General features: G+C 38.1%; 2 pseudogenes; one reads left to right on the forward strand and one right to left on the reverse strand.

Annotated features, from left to right (window-relative positions):
• Positions 585–1,369, forward strand: OR6C7JP (olfactory receptor family 6 subfamily C member 7J, pseudogene; annotated as a pseudogene).
• LOC112446813 (olfactory receptor 6C1-like) lies at positions 8,267–10,460 on the reverse strand (annotated as a pseudogene).
• Between the last annotated feature and the right edge of the window lie 1,701 nt (positions 10,461–12,161).

Here is a 12,161-nt window from a genome sequence, read left to right on the forward strand (position 1 = left end):
CTGGTTTCACCTGAAGTTAGGTATTCTTGAGCCTAGAGATAATCAATGCCTTTTTCTTACGGAAATGTTTGTCTTAAGCTATGCTAATGTACTATGCCTTTACCCCAAACTCTGTCTCCAAGTAGGTTCCTCCTCTTGGCCCAGAAGCTACTTGACAAACCAGTATGGATATTGTTCCCCTAATCTGTGTAAATGAAACTATTTGTATGGTGGTCTGCCCTTCTTCAAGATTCAAGTTAATCATTTTATGGCCCAGGATACACCATTTGGCGCCAAGATTATCCCAAAATGCATCTTATGGGTGAGGGGCCTGGTGCCATTCTGAATTTAAGACATTCCTTTCTTTCATTAACAGACTGCTAGTGACTATATAACATCCAGCTGAAGACTAGCAGGGGGGTACTCTTTATGCCCCCTTCTGATGCCTATGTCAGAAGCTTTCTCTATCTCCTTTATACTTTAATAAAAATAAAACTTTATTACACAAAAGCTCTGAGCGATCAAGCCTTGTCTCTGGCCCCGGATTGAATTCTTCTCCTCCGGGGGCCAAGAATCCCGGTGTATTTGCATGATTCAACAACAACCTTTCATTCTCTATATTAAAAATTTTCTTTATAACTCTCTGTATTCCTAGATTTCTGAGCACAATTATCACCAGGGACACAATGATTTCATACAATGATTGTACAGCTCAGTTGTTTTTCCTCATTTTCTTGGGTATCACTGAGTTTTATCTTCTAACTGCCATGTCCTATGATCGCTATGTAGCTATCTGCAAACCCCTGCATTACACAACCATCATGAACAACAGAGTCTGTGCACTGCTTGTCTTTTGTGCTTGGCTGGCAGGGTTCTTAAACATCTTCCCACCTGTTATTCTGTTTCTCTAGTTAGCTTACTGTGATCATTGATCACGTTGCTTGTGACTATTTCCCCCTCTTGCAACTATCCTGCTCAGACACGTGGCTCCTTGAAGTGATTGGTTTTTACTCTGCAATAGTGATTCTGCTTTTTACTTTGGCATTAATAATTCTATCCTACATGTTCATCATCAAGACAATTCTGGGACTGCCTTCTGCCAGTCAGAGAAAAAAGGCATTTTCTTCATGCTCCTCTCACGTCATTGTCATTTCCATCTCTTATGGAATCTGTATATTCATGTATGCCAACCCTTTAGCAAAAGAAAAGGCATCCGTGAACAAAGGAGCATCTATTCTGAATGCTTCTGTTCCTCCTATGATGACCATTTATATATTCTCTGAGGAACCAGCAAGTGAAACAAGCCTTCAAGGAGACCATCCAAAAGGTTATCTTTACCCCTGGAAATGCAAGTTATTATATCAATAAAAGAGTAAAGTTCTTGTTAATGCTTTCTGTTACTCATAATCTGCCTAAACTCTTTCAGTACAGTTGTATGAATCCTTTTCATCTATTCCCATGTTAAAAAATTCCCCACACTGAACCTAATTAACTGTATAAAGTTGAATATTACTTCAGAATTGTCTATAATTTTTTATTCAAATATATTTGGATGAAGTAAAGAACACAGGTTGGTGTTACAATTTTATAGGCCATTTAGTTTGATGAAAAGAATGTCAGAATTGATGTGGATTTCTGAAATTTTCTACCAGGTAATAGAAATGACATTATTAGGAATTTTTATTCTATCTGGAATTTTCATGAAATCAAACAACAACAATCACTAGAGGGTTGAAAATAAATATAAATATCAACTTAAATATTTTTAAAGTTTAGAAACTGAAGTTATTTTAACTCTTTATACTATTATAATACTTTTATAATAATGAGGAGAGAGAAGAAAGAGGAGGGTAGAGTTAATATTTTTTCAGCAATTACTATATTCCAGGCCTATTCTAATTATTTTCTTCATATTGGCTCATTGAATCTTGTGAACAGCTTTATTTCATTTTCAGTCACTCATTCGTCATTTTCAGTCATTTGTGCTCTCATGGACTGCAGCACACGAGGCTCTGCTGTCCTTCACTAGCTCCCTGAGTTTGCTCAAACTCATTTCCATGATCTAGTAATGCCTTCCAAGCATCTCATCCTCTGTTGCCCCCTTCCCTTCCTGCTCTCAATTTTTCCCAGCATCACGGTCTTTTCCAGTGAGTGCGCTCTTCACATAAGGTGGCCAAAATATTGGCGCTTCAGCTTCAGCATCAGTCCTTCCAATGAATATTCAGAGTTGATTTCCTGTAGGACTAACTGGTTTGATCTCACAGTCCAAAGGACTCTCCAGAATATTCTCTAGCAGCGTAGTCTAAAAGCATCAATTCTTGTGTGCTCAGCCTTCTTTCTTGTCCAACTCTCACATCCTTACATGACTACTGAAAAACCCATAGCTTTGAATATACAGATCATTGTTGGCAAAGTGATGTTTCTGCTTTTTAATACACTAAGTTCATCAAAGATTTTCTTAAACAATTTTCTGAGGTAACTGTTATTGATTTTCTATTGAAGATATTTTTACCTTATCTTTTCCTCTGGAAATGTTTCATATGACTGTTCTTATTTCACAGCCATGATGAAAAGGTAAAATTGGTGTTAATTTTAATTGGCAATAGAGAAGAACAAGAAAGAAAAGGGATCCAGATTGGAAAAGAAGTAAAACTTTCATTGGTGACAGCATGATACTATACAAAGAAAACTGTACAAATACCATCAGAAAATGACTAGACTAATCAGTTAACTTAGTAAGGTTGTAGGATACAAAATCAATATGCAGAAATCCATTAATTCCAATACACTAGCAACAAAAATCTGAAAGAGAAAATAAAGAATCAACTCCATTCATCAAAGCAACAATAACAATAAAATATCTAAGAATAAGTGCACAAAAGAGCTGTATAAAGAAAACTATAAGACATTGATGAAAGAAGTCAAAGATGACATAAACAGATGGAGAGACATACCAATTCTTGAATTGCAAGAATCAATGTAACAAAATGGAAAGCCCAGAGATAAACCCAAGCACTTTTGGGCACCTTATCTTCGACAAAAGAGGCAAGAGTACGCAACAGAGGAAAGACAGCCTCTTCAATAAGTGGTGCAGGGAAAACTGGACAGCTATGTGCAAAAGAATAAAATTAGAACACTTCCTTACACCATTCACAAAGATAAACTCCAAACGGATTACAGACCTCCACCTCTTTACGTTTCGGTAGTAAAATCAAGTAGGACCTTATTACAGAGAAGGCAATGGCAACCCACTCCAGTAATCTTGCCTGGAAAATCCCATGGATGGAGGGGCCTGGTGGGCTGCAGTCCATGGGGTTGCTAGGAGTCGGACACGACTGAGCGACTTCACTTTCACTTTTCACTTTCATGCATTGGAGAAAGAAATGGCAACCCACTCTAGTGTTCTTGCTTGGAGAATCCCAGGGATGGGGGAGCCTGGTGGGCTGCTGTCTATGGGGTCACACAGAGTCGGACACGACTGAAGTGACTTAGCAGCAGCAGCAGCAGGAGCAGGACCTTATTAAACTTAAAAGCTTTTGCACAGCAAAGGAAATCATAAACAAGATGACAAAACAACCCTCAGAATGGGAGAAAATAGTTGCAAATGAAGCAATGGACAAAGGATCAATCTCTAAAAAAGCAACTCATGTAGTTCAATAACAAAAGAACAAGTCATTGACACAATGAGCAGAAGACCTAAATGGATGGCTATTTCTCCAAAAAAGATATACAGATGGCTAATAAACACATGAAAAAATACTCAACTTCACTTGTCAAAACTACAATGAGGTAAAACCTCACGTCGGTCAATATGGCTGTCATCAAACAAATACTGGAGAGGATGTGAAGAAATGGGAATCCTCTTGCACAGTTGGTGGGAATGTGAATTTATAGAGCCACTATGAAGAAGAGTATGGTGATTTCTTTGAAAAATAGGAATAAAACTTCCATATGACCCAGTAGTCTCACTACCGGGCATATATTCAGAAAATCACAATTCTAAGACACAGATACTCCAGTGTTCACTGCAGCACTATTCACAATAGCCAGAACATGAGAGCAACCTTGATGCCCATTGGCAGATGGAATGGATAAAGAAATTGTGGTAAGCACATGGACAGAGGAGGCTGTCAGGCTATAGTCCTTTGTGACTCTAGCGTCACAAAGAGTTGGCCATGACTGAGCACAAATGCACAACCATAAGCTGGGTTATAAACTGGTTCATAACAAGCCAAGCGCCCACATAAGGGAACAAACTGGAAACAAATATAGTGAGGTAGATAAACCTAGAGCCTGTTATAGAGTGAAGTAAATCAGAAAGAGAAAAACAAATATTGTATATTAACACGTATATATGGAATCTAGAAAAATGGTACCTATGAACCTACTTTCAGGGCAGCAATTAGAGACACAGACGTAGAGAACAGACCTGTGTACATAGCGGTGATGGTTGGGAGAGGGTGGGGCAAATTGAAAGGCGATAATTGAAACTCATACATTAAAATATATAAAACAGATAGCCAATGAGAAGTTGCAGTACAGCACAGTGAGCTTAACCCCAGCCTCTATGACAACCTAGAGAGGTGGGCTGGGGTAGGAGGTGGGAGTGAAGTCAAAAAGGAGGAGACATATGTATACTTATGACAGACTCATGCTAACATATGGCAGAAACCAACACAACATTGTAAAGCAATTATCCAACATTAAAAAACATTGAAAACTAGTATTCAGCATGATTGAATATTTCCTGAATTTCTATAAAGAGTGTTTCCTGTCAAAATCAAAATACAGATCTCTCTCAGGTGTTGCTGCTCTGCCTTTTACTGTCTGTCCTAACTTTGTAAGAAATATTGTGAAAACATGGAATGAAAAAACATTTCAAAGATGGAAATGAGGTGAGTTCCAAGGTTGAATGGAATGATGAGCCCAAAGGAAGGGTAATACATGAGAGAATGATGAGAATTTGAATGGCAAAAAATGTATATACTATATTTGGTAGTTCAATTCAGTCATTCACTCATGTTCATTTCTTTGCAACCCCATGGACTGCAACAGGCCAGGCTTCCTGGTCTATCCCCAACTCTTGGAGCTTGCTCAAACTCAAGTGCATTGAGTCAGTGATGCCATCCAACCATCTCATCCTCTGCCGTCCCCTTCTCCTCCTGCCTTCACTCTTTCCCAGCATCAGGGTCTTTTCCAGTTAGTCAGTTCTTTGCATCAAGTGACCAAAGTATTGGAGCTTCAGCATCAGCATTAGCCCTTCCAATGAATATTCAGGATTGATTTTCCTTGGGATTGACTGGTTTGATCTCATTGCAGCCCAAGGGACTCTCAAGAGTCTTCTCCAACACCACAGTTCAAGAGCATCAATTCTTTGGCACTCAGTATTCTTTATGGTCCAACTCTCACATCATACATGACTACTGAAAAAAACCATAGCTTTAACTAGATGCATCTTTGTTGACAATGTCTGCTTTTTAATATGCTGTCTAGTTTGGTCATAGCTTTCCTTCCAAGATGCAAGTGTCTTTTAATTTCATGTCTGCAGTCATCATCTGCAATGATTTTGGGGCCCAAGAATTTAAAGTTTGTCATTGTTTCCATTGTTTCCCCGTGTATATGCCATGAAGTGATGGTACCGGATGCCATGATCTTTGTGTTTTAAACGCTGAGTTTCAAGCCAGCTTTTTCACTCTCTTCTTTTACTTTCATGAAGAGGCTCTTTAGTTTCTCTTCACTTTCTGCCCAAAGGATTGTGTTATCTACTTATCTAAGTTATTGTTATTTCTCTCATCAATCTTGATCCCATCTTGTGCTTCATCCAGCCTGGCATTTCGCATGATGTACGCTGCATATAAGTTAAATGAGCAGGGTGACAATAAACAGCCTTAGCGTACTCCTTTCCCAATTTGGTACCAGTCTATTGTTCCATGTCCAGTTCTAACTGCTGCTTCTGGAATGGCATACACATTTCTCAGGATGTAGGTAAGGTGATCTGGTATTCCCATCACTTTAAGAATTTTCCACAGTTTGTTGTGATCCACACAGTCAAAGGCTTTGGCATAGTCAATAAAGAAGAAGTAGATATTTTTCTGGAACTTTGTTGAATTTTCTATGGTCCAACGGACGTTGGCAATTTGATCTCTGGTTCTTTGACCTTTCTAAATCCAGTTCTAACATCAGGAAGTTCTCAGTTAATGTGCTGTTGAAGCCTCATTCAGAGAATTTGACCATTACTTTGCTAGAGTGTGAGATAAGTGCAATTGTGTGGTAGTTTGAACATTCTTCATGGTGGAGAGTTCTGACAAAGCGTGGTGCTCTGGAGAAGGGAATGGAAACCACCTCAGTATTCTTGCCTTGAGAAACGCAGGAACAGTATGAAAATTCAAAAAGATATGACACTGAAAGATGAACTCCCCTGGTTGGTAGGTGCTCAATATGCTACTGGACAAGAGTGGAGAAATAACTCCAGAAAGAATGAAGAGATGGAGTGAAAATGAAAACAAGGCCCAGTTTGGATGTGACTGGTAATGTAACTAAAGTCTGATGCTGTAAAGAACAATATAGCATAGGAACCTGGAATGTTAGGTCCATGAATTAAGGTAAATCAGTTCAGTTCAGTTCAGTTCAGTCGCTCAACCATGTCCAACTCTGCGACCCCATGAAAAGGTAAATCAAAAGTGGTCAAATAGGAGATGGCAAGAGTGAACATCAACATTTAAGAATCAGAGGACTAAAATGGACTGGAATGGATGAATTTAACTCAGAGGACTTTTATATCTACTACTGTGGGTAAGAAGTAGAAGAAATGGAGTAGCCCTCATAGTCAACAAAGGGCTAGTGTGAAATACAATACTTGGGTGCAATCTCAAAAACGACAGAATGAACTCTGTTTGTTTGCAAGGCGAACCATTCAATATCACAGTAATCTAAGTCTATGCCCCGACCAGTAATGCTGAAGAAGCTGAAGTTGAATGGCTCTATGAAGACCTACAGGACCTTCTAGAACTAACACCCAAAAAAGATGCCCTTTTCATCATAGGGGACTGGAATGCAAAAGTAGGAAGTCAAGAAATACCTGGAATAATAGGCAAATTTGGAATACAGAATAAAGCAGGGCAAAGCCTAATCGAGTTTTGCCAAGAGAACACACTGGTCATAGCAAACACCCTCTTCCAACAACGCAAAAGAAGACTCTACACATAGACATCTCCAGATGGTCAATACTAAAATCAGATTGATTATATTCTTTGCAGCTGAAGGTGGGGAAGCTCTATGCAGTCAGAAAAAACAAGACTGGGAGCTGACTATGGCTCAGATCATGAGCTCCTTACTGCCAAATTCAGACTTCAATTGAAGAAAGTAGGGGAAATCACTAGACCATTCAGATATGACCTAAATCAAATCCTTTATGATTATGCAGTGGAAGTGACAAATAGATTCAAGGGAATAGATCTGATAGAGTGCCTGAAGAACTATGGATGGAGGTTCGTGACATTCTACAGAAGACAGTGACCAAGAACATCCTCAAGGAAAAGAAATGCAAAAAGGCAGAATGGCTGTCTGAGGAGATCTTACGAATAGCTGAGAAAAGTAGAGAAGCGAAAGGCAAAGGAGAAAAGGAAGGATATATCCATGTGAATATAGAGTTCCCAAGAATAACAAGCAGAGGTAAGAAAGCCTTCCTCAGTGAACAATACAGGGAAATTGAGGAAAACTAGAGAATGGGAAAGACTAGACATCTCTTCAAGAAAATTAGAGATGCCAAGTGAATATTTCATGCAAAAATGGTCACAATAAAGTGCAGAAATGGTATGGACCTAATAGAAGAAGAAGATATTAAGAAGAGCTGGCAAGAATACACAGAAGAACTATACAAAAAAGATCTTAAGACCCAGATAACCATGATGGTGTGATCTCTTACCTAGAACCAGACATCCTGGAGTCTGAAGTCAGGTTAGCCTTAGGAAGCATCACTATGAACAAAACTAGTGGAGGTGATGGAAATCCTGTGGAATTCTTTCAATTCCTAAAAGATGATGTTGTTAAAATGCTGCACTCAATATGCCAGTTTTCATATCCAATCCCAAAGAAAGACAATTCCAAAGAATGTTCAAACTACTGCACAACTGCACTCATATTTGGTAAGGTGCTAGCAATAAAAGTATGAGCACTGAAAAATACTTGCAGGGAGACTATGTAAAAATTAATAGACTTTGAAAGCCCTGGTTTTTATTTGATTGCTCATTGTTATGCCTCTAATTTATAAAACAAGGCTTTTATTTTTTCATTTCCTGAGAAGAGTAGTCTTCCTGGCCAAGTCCATGAAGGCTAACTTGACTTTCAGATTCCTTAGGGTATAAATAAAGGGCTTCAGCATGGGGATAACTGAGGTGTTTAGCACAGCCACTCCCTTGCTCAAAGGCACCCTGTCTTTTGCTGATGGATTCATGTACATGAAAATGTAGCTACCATAAGAGATGGAGGTGACAATTTGTGGGAATAACACGTGGAAAAGGCCCTTGTCCTCTGAGTGGTGGAAGAGATCCTCAAAATTGTTCTGATGATATATGGATAGGACAGAATTATTAATACCAAAGTGAACATTAGGGTAAACACAGCAGTAGGAAGAAAGCCCATCATTTCTAGCAATTTGGTGTCTGGACAAAAAATGTGTGAAAGGGGAAATAATCACAAGTAAAATGATCAATAGCATAATCAAGTTGTCTGAACAGCATGAGTGATGAGAAAATGATTAAGGATGAAGTCAACCAAGAAGCCAAGACAAGTAGTGTGCAGAGTCTACTATTCATGGTGCTCATGTACTGCAGCTATTTGCAGATGGCAATGTAATGGTCAGAAGACTTGGCAACCAGTAGGCAAAACTCAATGACTCAGAATGGAAAAAAAAAAAAGAGAGAGAGAGAGAGCGAGCCATACAATCAGTAAAAGAAAAGGTTTTCTCTCCTGTAGTAATGGTGATAAGGAATTTGGGTACAGTGACAGTTGTGGATGACACCTCTAATATGGAGAAATTTCTGAGGAAGAAATACATCAGGGTCTGTAGGTGAGCATCCATCAGGGTTAGGGTGATTAATGGTCAGGTTTCCAGTGATACTGAGCATGAAGGTGGTGAGTAGAAAGATACAGCTCACAACGTGAAATTGTGGGTGATCTGACAGTTCCAGAAGGATAAACTCTCTTATTTCTATGTAGTTTCTCCTTGTCATCTTCTTTTGAGTATCCTTCAGGGTAAAACACAAAGAGACTAAAAGAAAAGCAAACTATTCACAGATAGCACTGGAATTTATTTCTGGAAGGGCTATGCCATACTAATTTAACTTGGGAGATCTTTGAAACAACTTATCTTTAAAGATTTTTTTTAACATATGCCAGTGTGTGTTTTTCATAGAATATTTATTTTATTCTTGTTTCATTTTTTTCTTATTTTATTTTATTTTTATTATTATTTTACTCTACAATATTGTATTGGTTTTGCCATACATCAACATGCATCCACCATGGGTGTACATGTATTACCCATCCTGAACCCCCCTCCCACCTTCCTCCCCATACCATCCCTCTGGGTCACCCAGTGCACCAGCCCCAAGCTTCCTGTATCCTGCATCGAACCTGGACTGGCCATATGACCCAGCAATCCCACTGCTGGGCATACACACCGAGGAAACCAGAATTGAAAGAGACACGTGTACCCCAATGTTCATCACAGCACTCCTTATAATAGTCAGGACACGGAAGCAACCTAGATGTCCATCAGCAGATGAATGGATAAGAATGCTGTGGTACATATACACAATGGAGTATTACTCAGCCATTAAAAAGAATACATTTGAATCAGTTCTAATGAGGTGGATGAAACTGGAGCCTATTATACAGAGTGAAGTAAGCCAGAAAGAAAAACACCAATACAGTATACTAACGTATATATATGGTATTTAGAAAAATGATAATGACAACCTTGTACGCGAGACAGCAAAAGAGACACAGAATATTTATTTTAAAATAACTATTTCACTGATTGAAATAGGTTAAAAATATGCTTAAAATTTTTATTCAAATCACATACTTTAAATGCGAAGAGCAGGAATTCTAACCTAGGCTTTTCTATGTATATGAAATACTGAAATAGAAATGCTATCTATTGATCTTTGAAATCCTTTCCTAAAATATGTCTTTCCCAATGGGAAACTCCTCGTCTTTTCTTCAAATTCAGTTAGATTGCATTATTTCCTAATCTTTTACCTGATTTATTATATTATTATTTTGCTAGTTAATTTAGAAAATCCAAATATGTCAGGGAAAAGGTCACTCAAATGGGTCCGTCTCCCAAATGAAAGTCATTGGACTTAAATCTTCAACAATATGAAAGACTTCTAAGTTCTCACTCTGACTCACACCCACCTTCCTAACTTCTGACTCCTTACCTGAATCATACCTAATGGATTCACTATTGTGACCATCTCGAGTATTGGAGCCAGGGTTTATGAACTCTGAAATCTAATGCCTGATGATTTGATGTGACAAAGATGTAATAATAATAGAAATAAAGTGCACAATATGCAAAATGAATTTGAACCATCCTGTAACTAGCCTCTACCCAGGTCCTTGGAAAAGTTGTCATCTGCTAAACTGATCCCTGGTACAAAAAGTTGGGGAACTTGTGTACAGACTCCAGAGTACAGAGGAGGCAGAGTGGATTTTTCATAGACTGCATCTGTGTCATTGGCTAAGGAAACTAAGTTGTATGAATATCTAAAATCAAACATAAAACATTATCTTTCAGAGAATATTTTTTTCTTCAAAATCTCTGCCGTCTAAATATTATTATTCTCTCTATATGTGTGTGTATATTCTTTTTTTTCTTCTTTTTAAATTAAATTTATTTATTTTAATTAGAGGCTAATTACTTTACAATGATGTACTGGTTTTGCCATACATCAACATGCATCTGCCACAGCTGTACACATGTTCCCAATCCTGAACCCCCCTCCCACCTCCCTCCTGATACCATCCCTCTGGATCATCCCAGTGCACCAGCCCCAAGCTTCCTGTATCCTGTATTGAACCAGGACTGGCAATTCGTTTCTTATATGATATTATACATGTTTCAATGCCATTCTCTCAAATCATCACCCCCCCCCCTCCCACAGAGTCTAAAAGACTGTTCTATACACCTGTGTCTCTTTTGCTGTCTCCCATACAGGGTTATTGTTACCATCTTTCTAAATCCCATATATATGCGTTAGTATACTTTATGGTGTTTTTCTTTCTGGCTTACTTCACTCTGTATAATCGGCTCCAGTTTCATGTATATTCTGCTTTCTATCCTATGTTTTATTTTTATATTTTCCTTTTTTCTACATTGATATTCACTTAGTAAAATCTCTATTTTGTCAGTATATTGGTATAATTCTTAAATAGCAATGAAAGACTTTTACTTTGTCTTGCTGTTTAACAGTAACAAAAATAATAATGCATTTATTTTAAAAGGTCAATAAATTGACCCAGTTATTTTCAAGATCACTCATTCTGTGAATTCTCTTTGAATGGTAAAATTTACATTTCAGTATTAGGAGAGAACTTTCTGCAATAGAATATTTAATTTCAAGATATAGGTTTATTGATTTGTTATATGTGCATGCTTAGTTGCTCAGTTCTGTCCAGCTCTTTGCAAACCTATGGACTATATCCCATCAGGCTCCTCTATTCATGAGATTCTCCAGGCAAGAATACTGAAGTGAGTAGCCATTCCCTTCTCCAGGGGATCTTGCTGACCAAGGGATCTAACTGGGTCTCCTCCATTGCCAGCAGATTCTTTACCATTTGAGCCACCAGGGAAGCCTTTTTTTTTTAGTATGTAATGCATCATAATATTGTGAAAATTCTCAGTGTTTTTTCTCTTCTACAAGCCTGAGCTTTTCATTCACTTTACTGTATAAGAAAACTATAGCTACTCTCGATTTAGGGAAAATTCCAACTGAGATGAATGGTGGCCAATTCTACTGGGAAATCATGTGATGTTTAGGAGAAAATGAGTATATCCTTTTGCTAATCCTCAAAGATCAGAGGAAAACAATATCTTGAAACTTACAAAAACAGCAGGCTTTACATTGTCTGTAGACAAATTCATGGCAAATCAATATTTGATAAATATTCATTAA

This window comes from Bos taurus, chromosome 5 (assembly GCF_002263795.3).
Source record: "Bos taurus isolate L1 Dominette 01449 registration number 42190680 breed Hereford chromosome 5, ARS-UCD2.0, whole genome shotgun sequence".
Classification (NCBI taxonomy): Eukaryota; Metazoa; Chordata; class Mammalia; order Artiodactyla; family Bovidae; genus Bos; species Bos taurus.